A 19,179-nucleotide genomic window follows, 5' to 3' on the forward strand; every position below is an offset into this window, starting at 1 on the left:
GTTTAGAAAGTTACACGCTTGTGTATTTAATGTACCATAATACACAAAAAAAAAACATGACATAAAGTCCTAGGAACTCTGGAACTCTCCACAGTAACCTATTTGTATTATTTGTGGTGAAAAATAGATTAAGAGGAGACTATGAAAACATTTCTAAGGTTTTTTTTTAAGACATCTTCAGGACTCACAGTCAGATTAACCAGACAAAGGCCCTTGTCAAGGACATGACTAAGATAAAACAGTTACACTAACTTCAGAGGTCCTTTGCAGGGAAATAAGACTTCATCAATAACGCCTTTATGGTAGTGCTTAGTTTGAAGCTACAGGCTGTCCCTACTACTTTCTCAGCAGTAGGTGAGGGAGACTGATCAGAGTTGTGAGGATGAGGATGAATGTCATTGAAAAAAGTATATGGAACCTGAGTCTGGAGTTCACGTTTCAATTACAGCAAACAAGCAAACAGGCAAGACAAGGTTGGAGTGACTTTAGAACAAGAATCTGAATCTCCTTGAGGGTTTAGGTCCAAGCTTAAACCCTGACAGTGGGACTGTGAGAGACCTGAAAAACAAAATGCAAAAGAGCTTCTAAACAGTACTTGGTGTAATACTTTGGTAAAGGAGAGATTTGAATTGTTGATTTCAAATACATTTTACAAACTTCACATTGTCCTAATGTGTTACTGTGAGTAGATCAATAGCATACGGGCATGTGTTTAAATTTACAAAGCACTAAAATGTGACCATATATCTCACTGACACTGGACATTTACATTTAGTCATTTGGCAGAATTTTTTATTTAAAGTGACTTACAAGGTACAAGGCAAAGGCAGGGTAAGCGTAAGAGGTCTTGCCTAAGGAGCCCTACTCGAGGAAGTCCACAACCAGGATATGTGTGGCGATCTTGTCACTACACTATCCAGACAAACCCTAGATACTGTTAAAGAGTTTAATTCTCACTGTGCACAATATTAAGCATGTGCATTCCAACTACAGCTTAATTAAGACAAAGATTTCAGATGTTTGGATCTTTGTACTAGTAAAACAAAAAGTTGGTTTATGAACATATTTCATCCTAGTTATTGTATTGTTGTAAACTAAACTGGCACAAGTCCCAATATAGCTGTATTTCCTATTAGTTACATCCTCCTCAGTTACAGACATGTCAGTGAGGATTGTGTGTTAGAATTTGCTTTAGAAACTGTGTGGACCTGCTTCCAAACTTGTTTGTACATGCATACATGATAAGACAGCCAGAACTGTCCAAACAGTCTTCACTGTTTTGTAATGTAATCCTGCAGAAATTCCAATTCTTTGAAGGAACTTGAATGGATTTCTACTGATATATTTCAGCAGTTCTAATATTTATTTTGATTAGTCCATTAGTTGCTCACCATGCTGTCTCCAAGCACGCTCCACTGTCTCTGTGGAGCACTAGTTTGGATGGCTTTGGCTTCTTTCCATGCATTTCTCTGTGGCCACTCCTTACTTTCCATTAACTTCACCTACATGTCCAATCCTGCTAAAATCATTAGATCATGTTCACAAGTATTTCAGTAACATACTGAAAGGAGGCAATGTTTATTATCATATTATCATAGGGGCTGACTTCAAAATCGAAAAATAGCTAACTTTATTGTGAATAGTTAAAGGGTGATTTCAACCAAATTACTAAGCATTCTCACTTCAAGGGCATTGGATACTGATGTTTTGTTAAATTTGTTCCTAACTCTAGCCCAAAGATAATGAATCCATGGTGTTGTCACCCTGTAACTGATCGTTTAGAATTGTTGTTATGATGAGAGGTCTGACAGACATTTAAATGCCGTCAAGGCGTGACACACCCACTGTGCCAAATAGAGTAATTTTGCACTCAGGGGCCATTGACCTACTGAAGAAGGAGGCACACTGAGATGATGTGATTAAAAGAAAACTAGTGAAAAACTCAAATGTCATGAATTACAGTAGCAGTGTGGTGTGGTATGTTAAGATAACCAGAACTGTATTGTACCTATAAGATGTTTCAGGTATAGAGGGGTCAGCATGGCCACTCTGACTGCTCTGCAGCTACACAGTTCCCTCAGCTGTAGTAAGCTGATGCACTCTGTGTTTTAGACACCTGTCAATCATGGCCAGCATTCTCCATTTTATCCACCACATGCTAGTAATATTGTGGCTGATGCATTTATATTAGTGCTGTGTATGACAGCTGTCAAACACACACAAACATGTTGATAACAGCATGTGTAAAACATATTATTAGGCGCTGTAGAGGATTATTGCTCTGTGCCTACACAAGTTACTATTGGAAGACATTTTAGACTTTTGCAGGTATTTCTTTTCCATTTTACACAGTTGAACCATTCTTCTTTTAGTTTTTCTGTTAAGCTAGGCTGAAAACAAATTCAGCTTATCTATTTGACAGCATGGAAAGGCATCTGTTAAAATAACACCTGCCATGTTGGAGCTGTTACAGTGATGCTAAAGCCTGCTTTGCCATTATTACAGTATCTGGTATTTTGCATCTAATATAGAAGTCAAACAGGGCTATGGAGATAAATGGTTTGTAAGTGTGTTAATTGATTAAGGGGAACATGCAAGCTTGACTAATGGTTTACCTGTTGGACTCCACAGGGAAAACAGATCATAACCCATTTAGAAAACAAAAGCTTTACTTCTCACAAAAGGTGTATCCTTTGGGGAAATATAATGTAGTATTTACAGATGCAACAATCTAGACTTTTAATGCCTAATCTGTTGTTATGAAAAAAAATAGAGGTGATTTTTGGGCAAAGAGGCCCTGTATTCTAGAAAAAGAGTTGGTGATTCATCAAAAGTTTAGCCATTGACTTGCCTGTAATAAGAGGGCATCAATCCATTCTCATGAAGTTGTGGATATTGGAATTGGGATTCAACCCATCCAGGATACAGACTGTTTTTGCCCCTCCCATCACGCAAAAGATATGGGACAGTCAGAACACACACTAACAGACTGAGGAGTAGCTTTTTACCCAGAGCTGTAGCCTGTATACCCCCACCCCCCTCACACACACAATGACACACACTCAGGTGATGAGAACTGAAGGCGTCTTCCCCATGCTGCTAATGCATGTTTGCACTCTACTGCCCCATAAATATACTGTTATACCATTGTATATATTGTTATATTTATTACTGCTGGACTCTTCGAGAGTTACCAAACAAATTTTGTTGTATCATTACAATGACAATAAAGTTTCTTTATCTTTATCTTTATCTTATATTGTGGATATAGAAAGTTTCTCATTTCAGTGTACTGTATTTGCTAATCAGACTTAAATTGTAAATGCCACATGTTGTTTGTTTTGAAATCACAGATGGTAAACACATACAGTATCTATAATCTATTTATGTCATATTGACAATGACCTGCACAATGTTAAGGAAGACCATTCTCCCTTACTCAACTTTAGCTCAGTCATATTCTTAGGACATCTAGTGTGAATGGCTCTCTAGAGGACATTCCACAGCATCTTTATTCATTTGAGGTCAAATTAATATGGCTGGGCCACTCCAATTAAACTTTTCTTATTTATGTTTTACCTATTATTTATGTCCCATACTATAATCTGTGCACTGTTGTTGAGAAGAACACCAGCAATTCCATTGTACTCCCTATGTGCAATGACAATAAAGTTCATTTATTACATTTGTATTCTATTCTTTTCAAAAGGTGTTTTTAAGCAGATTTGCAGCCATATTCACGAACAGTCTTAGACAACCCTGAGAGAGATCTTACCCTAACCTAACTTATCAGCCCTGTACAAAAAGGCTTAGTACTGGAGTTATTTTCTGAGGATGCTTAAGGCCTTCAGGATGTTCTATGAGTCTTTGGTAGCCAGTGTAATTTTTTATGCTGTTGTCTGCAGGTGGCTCTGTTCTGGGGGTGGAGCTGCACCATCATGTTATAGCTGAGAGGAGGATGCTGTTCAAACTCCTCTCAATCCTGAACAATCCCTCCCACCCGCTACAGAGTGTGCTGCTGGACAGAAGAGCATGTTCAGCCACAGACTTTGTGCACCACAGAGCGCAACAGAAGAGGCTTTCTGCCTGTGGCCATCAAACTTTACAACTCCTCCCCCCTCTGTGTATATATGTGTATATATCACATGTTTTGTATTGATGTTATTTTGTATTTGTGTTGATCTTTTCTGGTTGTGGCTCACTTTCTTTATTTCTGAATTGAGAGCAACTGTAACAAGACAAAACAAGTTCCCCGTGGGATGTTTTTAAACCTAAGAACAATTTTAAAGTTAAGTCACCATGATGCATGAGGCTCCTGTAGCAATTAGTGGCCCCCAGTCAGTGTTATTAATATAAATTATGTGGGTCTTAGAGATTGGGGGGCTTTGTTTTCTGACTTGTCACTTCAATGTTCACTTTTACAGTATAGAAAAAAAGTTTTTTTTTAAAAAGTGCTCTCAAAGACAATGACCATATTCTGATAGTTTATACAGAATATATTATAAACTGATACTGATTACTGACCAGTCTTTTTTAGTAACAGAATTGATCTGACTTCCCACACACTGCTCAGACTCACCGTGTGCCCTATTGAATATGATGGGGTGCTTTTTGATTCAGCAAACAGCAGAACTTTGCCTTGATTTTCCCTTTATTGTTGTGTGTAATCCTGAGTAAAAAGCTTCTCAGGCGTGTCAGGTGTCAACACAATAATCTGAAAATCAAACATTATCTTAAGACTTAATCTTCTTTCTGGTTTCATCATTAGAAGAGTAAACATCATATTTTCAGCATTTCTCCAAAGCTGCTCTTGATTGACAATCAGGATAAATGATTATGGCAGAGGTAATTAAAGCCTGAGTGACAGTGACAAGGGCATCTGGAAATGCAACTCTGATTTTAAGAAAAATTACTTCAGCATGATCACAGAATGGATCCATAAATTTGTATGATTCTGGGTAATAAAGGTTGAGTACAAAATATTCAGCTTCAGCAGTCTTCAATTGTATTCAGTTTCATTTCAGGTTTTAATGTGTTAAAGCCGCACTACTCGAAATGTTGGTAGCCTGTGTAACATGAGGAAGGTTGCTCTTACAGCAAATTCATAGACATGTCGGTCAGGTTTTAACTTTGGTAAGGCATTCAGGAATAGTACAGTGTAGCACATCTGTGTTTTGAAAACCTCACTGCCAGCCAAGTACATCAAACTGGACAAAAATCTATCTGGGTTTTTGGTTTGCTTATGTTTCCCTACAGCCTGTGGAAGTCTACAATTTAACTATGGGCTATAATAAACTATTTACACAGACACACATCATTACACTGGCGTGGTGTTAAGGAGGGAAGGTGAATATTAACTGCATATCTTTGAGAGGAAGTCAGCATTGTTACAAGTCTTATTATTCTATGTGTCCATCCGTCTGTCTGTCTGCCATTAAGAAGACCACTGGGTTCAATTTCTAGATTACAGATACAGTAACTCATTCCCCCCAAAACTTTCCTAAATAAGATATTGTTATAAATGGTACATGGTCTGCACTTATATAGCGCTTTTCTACCTAGCTGGTACTCAAAGTGCTTTACACTGCGTCTCATTCACCCATTCACACACACAAGGACACACACATTCACACACTGATGGCAGAGCTGCTATGCAGCTGACCTGACTCACCTGGGGCAACTTGGGGTTCAGTATCTTGCCCAAGGACACTTTGGCATGTGACGTGGTAGCCGGGAATTGAACCACCAATCCTGTGATTGGCAGACAACTGCTCTACCTATTGAACAGCCACCAAAAAGAAGTAAAGAAAAGTACAAGACAAGTTGATCATAATCATTTGTTCTTGGCAAGTGTGTTGTGTTTTTAATGCAAATCTCATCACACTACCTTGAAGGACACTACATGCTTATTGTGTGCTTTTTCTTCTTCATGTGTTTGATCCTTGTCTTGATTAAGTGTTGCAGCTACAGTTAGATTTGTCAAATGTCTCAGAGTGTCTTTGTCAAATACTCAGAGTGTCTCAGGATGCTTTGGGCTGATTGAGAGTGGCCTGGCTGCCTTGGATTCATAGTCCTTCGAGTCCTTTTTATGGCCTGGACAATGGCACCTTCCTGCATTAAGATTTTAAGGAGGCAGTAAAATATGGTTTCCCTCACTATGATCCACAATTCCCAAAGTAGATGATCAGTTTCACAGGCTGGCAAATGCCTCTATGGGAAAGGTTGACGGATTTGTCAGATATAATGGTTTCTTCAAAAATGCTGTGGAGCAGATTGAGTGCTGCATCGTGAGAAAATCTCAGTTCTGTTTCCAGCTCAGGAAAGGCTCCCTCAAAACAAAACCTAAAATATAATCCAATGCACTGCTTTATAAAATCATATTTTTTGTGTGTTGTTGTATGTAAATGTATCCCATACTTTATTCGCTAATACCCTAAAGAATGTGTAGTATATACAGTTCATTAAGTACTTAAAATAAATACATCAACCAACCAATGCAGACACTACAAATCATATTTTTGTTTGACAAGAAATAACACATTAAACCTCAACCTGTGCAGGAATAACTGCTGAATAAGATTTCCAGTCAGGATTTAGAGTATATCATAGAGAATCATACAGAAACAGCACTGGTAAAGGCCATTAACGATGTTCTAATAGCATCAGACAATGGACTACTCTCTATACTTGTCTTGTTAGATCTTAGTGCTGCATTCGACACTATAGATCACAAAATTTTATTACACAGGCTGGAACATGTCATTGAGATTAAAGAAACAGCAATAGGGTGATAGGGTCATATCTATTAGATCAGGGGTGTCAAACATACGGCCGAACCCCTACGGCCAAGGGGTTCAGTCTGGCCCGCGGGATAAATCTGAAAGTGAAAAAATGCAATGAGACATGAAGTAGGATTTCTGAAAAATGTAATTCATTGTTAATATGATCCCAATAACTCCTTAAAAAGCCTCCAGTTAATTCAAAATGCTGCATTCAGAGTCCTGACTGGAATTAGCAAGAGAGATCATATTTCTCCTATGTTAGCTTCTCTCCATTGGCTCCCTGTAAAATCCAGAATTGAATTTAAATTTATTCTCCTTACATATAAAGCACTTAGTGCTTTATACACTCAGGCTCCATCTTATCTTAAAGACCTCGTAGTACCATATTTTCCAAGCAGAACTCTTCTGTTCTCAGAGTGCAGGTCTACCTAGAGTTTCCAAATCTAGAACGGGAGGCAGAGCTTTAGCTATCAAGCTCCTCCCCTGTTGAACCAGCTCCCAGTTCAGTTTTTCGAGGCAGACACCCTCTCTACATTTAAGACTAAAACTTTCTTTTTTTCTAAAGCTTATAGTTAGAGATGGATCAGGTGACTCTGAAATATCTCTTAGTTATGCTACTCTAGGTTAGTCTGCTCTAGGTTAGTATGCTGGGGGCCCTCTACTGATACACCCTCTCTCCTTTCTCCTCTCTCCATTCAAATCCCACTATTGCATATCATTAACTTTTTGTCTTCTCTCTCCAGTAGTTGTGCTTCTTCCTCTCTGTCTCCGGCTCTCTCTCTCTGTACTTTTCTGCAGGTATCCTTGGCCTGGAATCCAGTTGACCTGCCCAATGATTTTGTTGCTTATTGTTGCTTTTGTTGCCTGCTGTTCTTTTCTCTTTCCTCTTTCCACTCATCCCAACCAGTTGTGGCAGCCACCCACCCTGAGCCTGGTTCTGCTAGATTCTTCTGTTAGGGTTAGATTTTTCCCTGTCCACTGTTGCCTAGTGCTGCTCAAGTGAGATTTGGGCTTTCTATATAATTCTGTTATATTTTGTAAGTTTTTAAACCTTACAATGTAAAGTGTCTTGAGATGACTGTTGTTGTGATTTGGTGTTATATAAATAAAATTGAATTGAATTGAAAATTAAATGTATATGTATTGTCAGAAAAGCATATTTCTGCTTCAAGGGTTTGAGGAACAACAGGCTTAAGACAGGAAATCCTGAACCTATTAATGGCCAGTCAACAGCTTTGCCACTGTAAAATTCATTTATCATCATTTATATCAAACTTACAAAAATACAAATTTGTTCATTTTGGGCTTGCACTGTTTAATACCTGCTAGATATTAATATGTTAACATTGTCATTGCAAGCACAATAGCATGCTTAGGGAAACTTAACTGCAACGTACCCTCAAAGAATCTCTAACAAGGGCTGTAAACATTTGTGAAATTAAACTCTGGACAAAATGAAAATATAAGAAAAGGCAGGAACCACATTTCCCTTAGTTATGATGCACAATTTTACATGAGTCTGGGACAAGTATAAAGTGAAAAGCTTCTCTTTAATGTATTATGTTTTTAAGTCTGACTCTGTGAAGATACACAGCAGTAACTTTATTCTCTATACCTTTGATGATCAAAGCTGTACATTAGCACAACTGGTTCATCCAGACCAGATTTCATTGATACTGCCCCTTAAAGTTACATCTTGTCAGCAGAGCTGCAGGAAGCAAAGAAACCAGTCCAATCAGGACTGATCAGTAGCATCCAAGTCCATTCAGTCAGAGGTCAACAAGAGTGATTTGTGTGGGTGTATGCCTGTGGAAGGTCAGGATGTGCTTCTCTGCAAATCACCCTATCACTGTGAGGCATGAAGTGGCAGGGAAATCACAGGCCTATTGTAAATTGTGTTGAATGAGAAATGTGGAGCTAGCATTGTGGCACCATTATCTTTCCATCTGACATGAGATGTGCCACATTATTCATGGTGAATGAATAGATGGAGGATCCCAAAGGGTCAGGCAAGTGGAGATGGGCAAACAAAACAATATATAAGCATTTATGCAGACACTGTAGTGGAAATACTGTCTGGAGATTACTTACAAACTGATAAATGTATGATATGCCATTCCTTTAGTAATGATTAGACTGTGTAGATTTTTATATTTTCATTAAATGAACAGCAATTGTTAACATCCGTCGCCTTTGTGCTTTATTTTGCACACAACACATTCGTAGATAACATCCTGACGCCTCTAAAATCAGCCAGTAGTCACTGCATCTCTTACACTGAATATTTAATAGTCTGGTTCTACTGGCGAACAGCTGCTCGGCTGTCGTCTCACAGGAAGCTTGATTTTGATAAACACAGCTGATAAACAAGTCTTGCACAGTATCTAGTAATCACTGTAATAATCACAGTGCTCAGCTAGAATGCATCAGAGGTTAGTAACGTGCATAATGCACCTTAGAAGCTTGATGGAAAAGGATGGGTGAGCACCACAGCACACAACCAGGGCCTGTAGGGTCTTGACCCACCAGGATGGGCGGGTCGATAGTCAGTAGCCAGACCCAATAGGGGTCCCTAATGAGGCGTGTATTGATCCTAGCATTGTGTTCACCACATGGATCCAATGAAAAAGACTGCTAAAACAAAAAAAGGACAAAAATTTGCTCCACTCCACAAATTTAGATCACACTTTGAGGCAGAAGTGTTCACCTAGTCATGCCTTTCACATACTCTTCAGTAACTTGTTTATTTGAGAAATTGATAGCTTGTTGCTCAGAGGTAAGCTAAGAGTTGTAAAAATAAGCAGCTGAGGCAGCTCAATCTGTGCTTTGCTTCCCCTTTGAATAAACACTCACAGCCACCAGCCATGATGCCTACATTGCCCCTAACAATCTTGATGTGGTATATTGAATATGAACTAAATTGGTGTGGCAAATAGTGCTGCAGGGTCATCGACAGTCGTAGGACCAGATAAAAAGGCAGCTGTGAATTGAACTTGGGTGGCAAATGCGCTTGGATGACAGTTTTTTGCCAAATGCGTGAAAGGATCACAGGGATTACCTGTTATTGAAACAATTCGGCAGGGCACAGTTTACATTCAGTGCCAGAATTCAATGACAGTGCACAATGCAAAGTGTCTTTTGAAATTAGTATTAATTTGTGCAACTTCACAAAAATGTTATGATTAAAAATTTTTATTAATCATCTTAAAGACCTCATAATTGCATATTTTTCAAGCAGAACACGTTGTTTTCAGACTGCAGGTTTACTTGTGGTTCCTAGAGTTTCCAAATGTAGAATGGGAGGCAGGGCCTTTAGCTATCAAGCTCCTCTCCTGTGGAACCAGCTCCCATTTCAGGTTCGGGAGACAGACACCCTCTCTACATTTAAGATTTGGCTAAAGACTTTTCCTTTTTTTTTAAACTTATGGTTAGAGATGGATGACTCTGAAATATCTCTTAGTTAGGGACATCTACTGATCCACTGAGCTCCTCTCCTCTCTCCTCACGTCTATCCATTCAAATGCCACTATTTTATGTCATTAACTTTGTGTCTTCTCTGTCCCATAGCTGTGCTTCCTCCTCTCTGTCTCCTTCTCTATGTACTTTTCAGCAATTATCCTTAGCCTTGGCTCTGTATATCTCCAGAGTGCAGTTATTGGCTCTGCTCAATGTTTTTGCTGCTTGTTGTTATTTTTTCTTGCCTGCTTATTTTCTTTCTTCTCTTTCCACTCACTCCAACAGGTCGAGGCAGATGGACACCCAATCTGAGCCTAGTTCTTCTGGAGGTTTCTTCCTTTAAAGCAGGGGTCTCAAACTCAATTTACCTGGGGGCCGCAGGAAGCAGAGTTTGGGTGAGGTTGGGCCGCATCAGGTTTTCCACAAGTAAAGCTTTGTTAAAAAAAATTCCTATCTTCTCAAATCTATTTATTTTTAATTTTTAATACAAAATAATATGAAACAATTAATAAACACATTAAAAATTAATAAGAAAATAAATCAGTAATACATAAATTAAATAATAATAACAACAATGAAAATAATAATAATAATTAGATCCTCTAGTCGGTGACTAAATGTGGTTTCTTAAGTCTTCTATATCTGCTGTATTCAGATTCAAATGTCTGTATTAACAGTTCTTTAACCTTTAATCTTCTTCTGAACATGAATTGAACATTGAAGAACATCAACTGTTCTTCTTCTCTTATCTACAGTAGGGGAGACCGGGGTTGGTTGTCACATTTTTAATTTTTTTACAGATTCCTCAAAAACCGTGACCCTAACATATTAACTTTCACTGGAAAATGAAAGGGTAAAGTGTCAGCTACGAATAGAGTGTTCTCCCATAGTCGAGAAACATTTGTCTTGAGGGAGGAAGCAGCTGAGACCCTTAGTATGGTTTAAAGATGACCATCAGTAAGTCTGGACCTGTACTTTTTGTATTGAAGTACAAGGTACTGAAGACTTATGAAAATACAATGCAAATAGCGCGATGCAAATAAAAACACAATAAGCCACAAATAGCGGTGCAACCCTAATTGGTCCGGGTTACCGGGGACTGTTGTTGCCGATGGACAGTTGTCGCTATGTGACTGCAGACTACATCAGGCTGCATTGAGTTCCTCACGTTTCTTTTAACCCGCCGCGAACGCATCACTTTGACTTATAATGTCCTGCTGGGCAAAAAAAAACTTTTTTTTGAAGTGTTGTGAACGCAGCGTGGGACGAATGTCCGCGTGGCTTCATAGAAACGAGGCCGCTAGCCAGGCTAAAAAGTCTCCATGACAACGCTGCTGTCACTCATCGAGAAATGTTTCTCTGATTGGATTAAGCCCGGCCGATGTCCCGCCCCAGAGAACCATATACCCCACCGTGATTGGTTGGTTAGTCCAGCTCCGCACCATCACTGTAAAGTGCCAAATAAATAAAACTCGCAGGCCGCACTAACGTTAAACTTTTTATTTTGTGGCGGGGGCCACAGAATATCGTCCCGCGGGCCGCAATTGAGTTTGAGACACGAGTTTGAGACCCCTGCTTTAATGGGAGTTTTCCTTTCCTTTTCTTTCACCTAGTGCTTGCTCAAATGGGGTGTTTGGTTTTCTATATAATTCTGTATACAGTTATATTTTGTAAGGTATTAAACCTTGCACTGTAAAGTGCCTTGAAATGACTTCTTTTGAGTTGGCGCTATACAAATAATATTGAATTGAATCATGTGTGTATAATATATCAAATCAATAAATGTTTTGCTTACTAACATAATCTAATTGTTGTGTTGATGTTTGATGTGTATTTGTACACTACACACACTTTTAAATGCTAAATAATGTAACATAATGTAAACGTAAATAATAAACACTAACAGGCACTGAAGGTTCAGTCCACAGGTAGCAGGAATCAGTTATATTCACAGGCTCAAAAGCTAAGAGCACTGAGTCCACTGTCTGCTGTATATCAGCAAATTCAGATTTGCTGTGTACAGCAGTACACAGGCAAAGTGTCTGTGTTGTACCAAAGCTGGGGTTTTTTCTTTTCATTCTTGTTGACCACAGAAAAGATAGTCATGCATGACACATGTGCAAATGTTTCCTCTGGAGATTCTAGAGATACTATTAGAGACATAAAGTAGATAAGTACATTTCCCAACATTTTTGTTTGATGTGTTTGTTCAGTTTCAAATAATTCAATAATTTGTATCCATCCAGTCAAGTTTCAGCTGGGAGATATCCTTTTCTTTTCATTCAATGATAAATGTCTCCCATCGTCATCACTTATTGCAGCTATCATTACCACAGATTCACTGATTACCAAATTAACCTCAGATCACTATTCAACTGTAATTGTTAACAAGAAATGTTTTACTGCAATCTCTTATTCTATTTAAGCCACTGACGCAGCTGTCAGCTGCTGTGCACATCTGCAGGGATGTGGGATGAGTATGTGAGAGAAGGAACATGTAACAACCAGCACAGATACTGTTTTTTAACACACACACACACACACACACACACACACACACACACACAAAAGTTTTCTGCTTAATACTGCAAACTTTTCTATATAGTCTAGAGTTTGATCAGATTGCTGAGTAGGGTTGTGCTGGAAGTTTCTTTCTCTAAAGGGAGTTTTTCTTCTCCACTGTCGCCTACTGCTTGCATCTGTATACGGTTATATTTTGTAAGGTCTTAAACCTTAAACACTGTAAAGTGCCTTGAGATGACTTTTGTTGTGATTTTGTGCTATACAAATTCTGTGAATATGTAGATGGTTAATAAGGAGGCAGTATAATGTTAATATTTTACAATGTAAAGTCAAACAGTAGAAGACAGATGGACACATCTTGGATACTTGCACTTGTACATCCTCTGAAATACATTATTCATCAAGCTATAGTAAGTGAAATGAAACAAAATATAAAAAGGCAGGTTATTAGTTATTAGTTTTCATATTCCACTATCATGATGGTCATCCAACAGCATTTCTTTTTTGGTTCTATTGATCATGTCATCCAACATCTTCTCTCTTCCCTGTGTTGCCATAATTTCAGTTAAATAATTGCTATTCAGCATCTAATAGCTCCAATTCAACAAATTCTGATCTGTGTGTCAGACCATGGGAAGAGGTGAGGAATTAATGCAATTAACACTGTGTCATTAGCTGCATTATCATAAATACTGCAAGGTGAGGGGTAATTTGTATGATTGATAGATAGAGTCTCTGACCAAAGACTAGACAAAGACAAATATTAATTCTTCTAGCTTTGCGGTTGAAGGCTGATGGGAGATATACAATGACTCTGTAATATGACCTGAAACTTATATGACCTGGAAAGGTATTTTTACATTTCTATTTGTTTTAATTTGTCTCTTTGAGAGTAGCTAACATTGTTAGTTGAAAAGTCTGTGAACTGTCATCATCAGAGCTCTCTACAGAGGTTCTGAGGGGTTTATGCCTGTGCTTTGGTTGGGTCATTCAAGCAGACTTGTGCTGAAGCCACTCATGTCTGGATCAATCAATGTTGTCTGGATTGCTTTAGATGTCACATTGCAGATGAACCATCACTCTAGTCTCAGGTCTCATGAAATCTGAAGGATGCTTTCTTTGAATATTTCTCTGTATTTGGCTATTTTCAATGCCGCCAAGAAAGTAATTATATTTGGGTTTGGACTGTTAGTCTGCCAATCATAGGATTGATGGTTCGATTCCCGGCTGCCATGTAATATGCCAAAGTGTCCTAGGACAAGACACTAAACCCCAAGTTACCACCAGTGAGTCAGATCAGCTGTATAGCAGCTCTGCCATCGGTATGTGAGTGTGTGTGTGAATGGGTGAATGAAATGCAGTGTAAAGCGCTTTGAGTACCAGTTAGGTAGAAAAGCGCTATGTAAGTGCAGAACATTTACTGCCCCACTGAGTCTTTTCCAGATGTATGTTGCTTGTTTTTCTGTAAGAAAATCGTAATAACATTATTAAAATCTAATCTCATTGCAAAAGACCTACAATATAAGCCGACTTGTGACTAGTTAGACTCTGATGACCAAATTAAGCCTAATGAGTTTGCTTTGTACTAGACATTAGAGATTTTGGTCCATTATCTTGACTTCTACTGCATATCTCTGAAGTAGTTCAATCACAGTAAAAAGAAAACATTCATTCATTCAACACACTTCTTGAGGGTTTCTTTGTCATCAGCAATGATTTAACATCACAGCATTTCACATGTATTTTTTCAGTTTAAAGAAAGTATTACTAATCTGTTTGAGAGTGAGAAGTCCAACACAAGTCAGAACACTTGTCAGTTCATTATTTGTGCATTATACAGTATTAATACGGTGTAGACAGTAGAATAGAATAGAATTGACAGTGGAGTGCAGCAAAATCCACAAAACTAAACCTTGATATAATCACAGAATTGTTTGGGTTTTTACATTTTCCAGACATCAAAGTTGATGTTAGTTTGTTTATCACCTGCTTCAGCCAGGTCTTACCTCTCTCACTCTTCCTTACTACTGTTACAGCCTTGCCCAAAGAATTTCTGATGTCAACAACACAAACAAATCTATTGTAGTTAGTGTCGAAAGTCAAAACAGGAAACTGGCACTGTTTCTTTGCCATTCATGTCTATACACTAGACACTAAAAATGTCATTCAATATAGTAAAGGCAAGCAAACATGAAGAAAACATGATCCTGAGCTTTATCAATACAGGCGAACTGTAACGTGTCATGGCACAAGTTTTAAGCTGTAAATAATTCTGTAAATTTTGTTGTATATATTTGCACAAGTGATTCTGTTAGTGTGTAGCATCCATATGTTATACCTGTGTTCATTGCTTAATAGCAGCACATTTGATATGGGAACTGGGACTAAAGAAGAGTTTCCTCCTCAGGGAAAGCACCTGCCTCCAATCTAACACAGCATTTGCATTTTTATTCTTATACGTCTGCAGCTGAGAGCAGAAACGCTGGTCTCTGGACAAACCTGTTGACCCTATGTCAGACATTTTATACAAGGTCACTCCAATGACAGGGCCAAGATCAATTGTATGCATGTCATTTCTGCTGATGCTGCTGTCTTGTAGTAGGTCAGCCAGCTGACTTGAGCTGTCATCACACAATAACCCAGAACTGTGTGGAGGACCCTCGTGATCCCTCACATTCCCCCAAGTTATTACTACAGTATTTGTTGCTAATGAATAAATTAACTGTAAATTTCCACTTTACAACATACAGTATAACAAGCTACAGGCATATGTATAGATAAAATAGCACTTTCTGAGCGTTACTTTACGCATTGAATTTGATCTCAAAACATAAGATTGCAAATGTTAAAGCCAGCTTTATGCCTAATGCTGCTTTTATGCAATTTTTAATTTGCATCTCTGTCATTTTTCCCAGCACCAAGCAAACTTGTTTGCACAAGTGAGGGAGAAGAAGTGTGACTTATGCAATTTGTACTAGACATTAGAGATTTTGGTCCATTATCTTGATCTACTGCATACCTCTGAAGTAGTTCAATCACAGTAAAAAGAAAACATTCAATGGTGAGTTGCGAACTAAGGAATGAGATTATTTACAGGCCTATAAGATGGGAAAAGTTTAACTTTTTTCAACCAGCTGGCGAGAGAAAGTTTTACTATGGCAGGCTGTGACATCGTGTCCAGTGTGTAATAGTAGTCTGGAGATACCTTACACTGATAAAAACAGAACTGATCTCAACAGAAGGTTTACATCTTACGTCATCAGCTGGGGCCACTGTTGATGTTCAAAGAGAACATAGTCCCTGATCTGATCAAAGGACACAGTTGCATATACAGTATAAGACAACACTTCTTCAGGGTTCCAGAGTGTTTTCCAAGGACATTTTGACAACTTATATTCATGGTTGTCGTCTAAGAAAGTGTGTAAATGCAGTTAGAACACTCTTTATATTTCTGGTATTGTAAATATCTGCAGCTGCTTTCACACCTCAGTACCATTCTTACATAATACATACTGCACCTTATGCATATTAAAATGATGTAATGACGTTCCGACCAGATTCTCTGTCTTTTCAACAAAGACACAGAAATTGCTTGTTAGTTCAGCATGTCAGGGGACACTACTTAGTCTAGTCATGGAAGTGAGGATTGCAGCAAAATCTTGGTCAATGGCACAATTTCAATTGGCCAAAAATCAAGACTACTTAACAAAGTTCATCAAGTTGAACCTGATGCAAAAGATCAATTAGAAGGTTAAACTGAAACACAAACCTGATACAATGTTGTTGATTTAAAGGTGTAATAGTGTGGACTCAAGTTGACTCCTAGAAGCTGTTAAGGCCTTAAGTTGACTGTAATTAACTAACCTGCATATCAAAGTGATACCAGCTGGCTCCCAAATAAAGCTCTTGAAATAGGGAGGAGGATATGCTGTCTGCTGGCCTGTATAAAGCCATTCCATTTTTTTTTATAAGAATACAATGCTGTCAGCCCAATCAGCATGCAGCACAGCATGCAGCAAGGCAAGCTGCTGATCTCACTGCTATTTCTGCCTTTTGCCATGTCAAATACCAACTTTCTGAAGCACGCAATCCTCTGTGGTACTTTTCAGGTCTGTTGCATTTTCAGGCATAAATACAGTAAATTCTGGGACAGTTCCTGAGGTCGGTATTCAGAGAAAAAGCTGGATCTTTATATTTTCCTATAAAATTGGTATGTTTTCATTTACCAATACAATTCCACTACTATCTGTGTATGTCTATGGTTGATTTTCTTTTTAATATAAAGGAGTTATTACAAAGAACAAAGAAATCTAGACAAGCAGGCTGAGTAAATCAAACCTGATTTTATTTAATGAAATCTGCAGAGCTTCTCTCCTCCACTGTCATGTTAAAGAAGTCAATATACAAGACTTAATAGACTGCCATTAAAAGACCTGTTTCATCTAAAGTAAGTGCTAAAATACTGCAAGTTCAGTTAACCAAAAATAATGCTGTTCAGGCAATGTAGTATAAGGGAATCCATGTCCAAGTCTTTCACTGGATGCACACAGTTTGTTCTCAATACAGATGCTAATTGCATTTTAATGTGTCATTAAAAATAAACCCATAAATCAAATGGCAGCACAGTAATTGGAGTTTAGAGACTTAGCAGCATCTTAAAGGCATAATCCTACTTTCAGAGTAGATTAGGGGTTCTGAACATTTCTGGATTTGAGGACAAACACAGATAAATTAGCCTGCTTTTTTGTCTGACCACTGAATGTTCAATGAAGTGTTATTGAGTACTGAGGCGCTAGCTTATGAAGGCAGGGCATGATGGAAACAGCATGGAGAGGATCCAGAATCTTCCATGACTGAACACAAACAATGACAAAGCTTCTATTGGTGGGAGGTGAGTCAGGATGCCAAGAGCCAAGACCCAAAATAGGAATGCAGTCTGATAAACCAACAGGTTAAACTGGGCTTATTTCTGAACAGTGACTCAGAGAGCTGGAAGTCTGTGGGAGTCAGTCTAGGGGAGATAAACAGAGACTAAGGTGCACTTAAACTGGAACATATCATTGGGATTGAATGAACAGCACTAGGCTGGTGTAAATCTTAGGTATCAGATAGATTCCAGTATGTGCATGTTAAGTCTTCAATGCACACAAAAGTTAGCTACGGAGTACCACAGTGTGCCTGGGCTGATTCTTTTCACTCTATATATGTTGCCCTTGGGCAATATTATTAGAAAACACTATTAGTTATCAAGCTCCGCTCACAGCAGATACCCTCTCTACATTTAAGACTACCAATTCTATGATTGGTAGACAACTACCTGCCTATTGAGCCACAGCCACCCCTGCCACAGTCTCCATGTCTTAGTTATGCTGCTATAGATTAGTCTGCTAGGGGACTAATACTAATGAGGGGACCTCATACACCGGATACACTGAGCTCCTCTTCTCTCCTCTGCTCTCATCTATCCATTCAAATACTACCATTGCATGTCATTTACTTTGTGTTTTCTCTCTGCTGTAGTTGTGCGTCCACCTCTCCGGCGTCCCCCTCTCTGGAATCCTTTTCAGGTATCCTCAACCTCAGAGCTGTAGATTTCCAGATTGCACTTACTGGTCTTACCAACCTTTTTCCTGCTTGTTGTTGTTGTTTTTCGTTGCCTGTTATTCTTTTCTCTTTACTCTTTCCACTCATCTTAACCGGTTGAAGCAGATGGCTGCCCACCCTGAGCCTGGTTCTGCTGGAGGTTTTTTCCATTAAAGGGAGTTTTTCCTCTCCACCTAGGGCTTTGGGATTGTTGGGTTTTCAATATAATTCTGTATACAGTTATATTTTATAATGTATTAAACCTTTAAAAGTATAAAATGTGTTGTGATTTGGTACTATACAAATAAAATTTAATTGAATTGCATCATTGAAACCACTCTGGTTACAATGGCTTTATAGGATGATAGAGACAGACAGGAAAACACTTGGCTCCATGAATGGAATATTTACATTTAACACTAGGACTACTGACTTTTCTGGTCATACCTAGGAGCCCGGCAGTGTGGTCAAATGACCAGCTCGCTGTGGCTGGTCCCCTGTGAACAGGTGCTTTTATTATGTAAACACACAGTTTCATACAATCTGACTATTTCACACCTGTAATATCACAGCAATGTTAAACATTTAGCATCTGGAAGTTGAGTCATGGCAACTAGACCAATGAAATGTTTTGCTACTCATCAAAGTAGCTTCATCAGTCTAAAGATAGTTGGTTGCGGTCCACAAATTTGTACTCCGGGTTTGGTTTCACTCCACACCTTGGCCTGAATAGGCTCGGTGAAACAGTGGAAGGGGAGGATGTGAATGATGTAAGACCTCACACACCTCTGCCAACCCTACTTACCACCTGAAATGGATCATTAAGTGTGTCCAA

The sequence above is a fragment of the Anabas testudineus genome, chromosome 24 (genome assembly GCF_900324465.2).
Source record: "Anabas testudineus chromosome 24, fAnaTes1.2, whole genome shotgun sequence".
Classification (NCBI taxonomy): domain Eukaryota; kingdom Metazoa; phylum Chordata; class Actinopteri; order Anabantiformes; family Anabantidae; genus Anabas; species Anabas testudineus.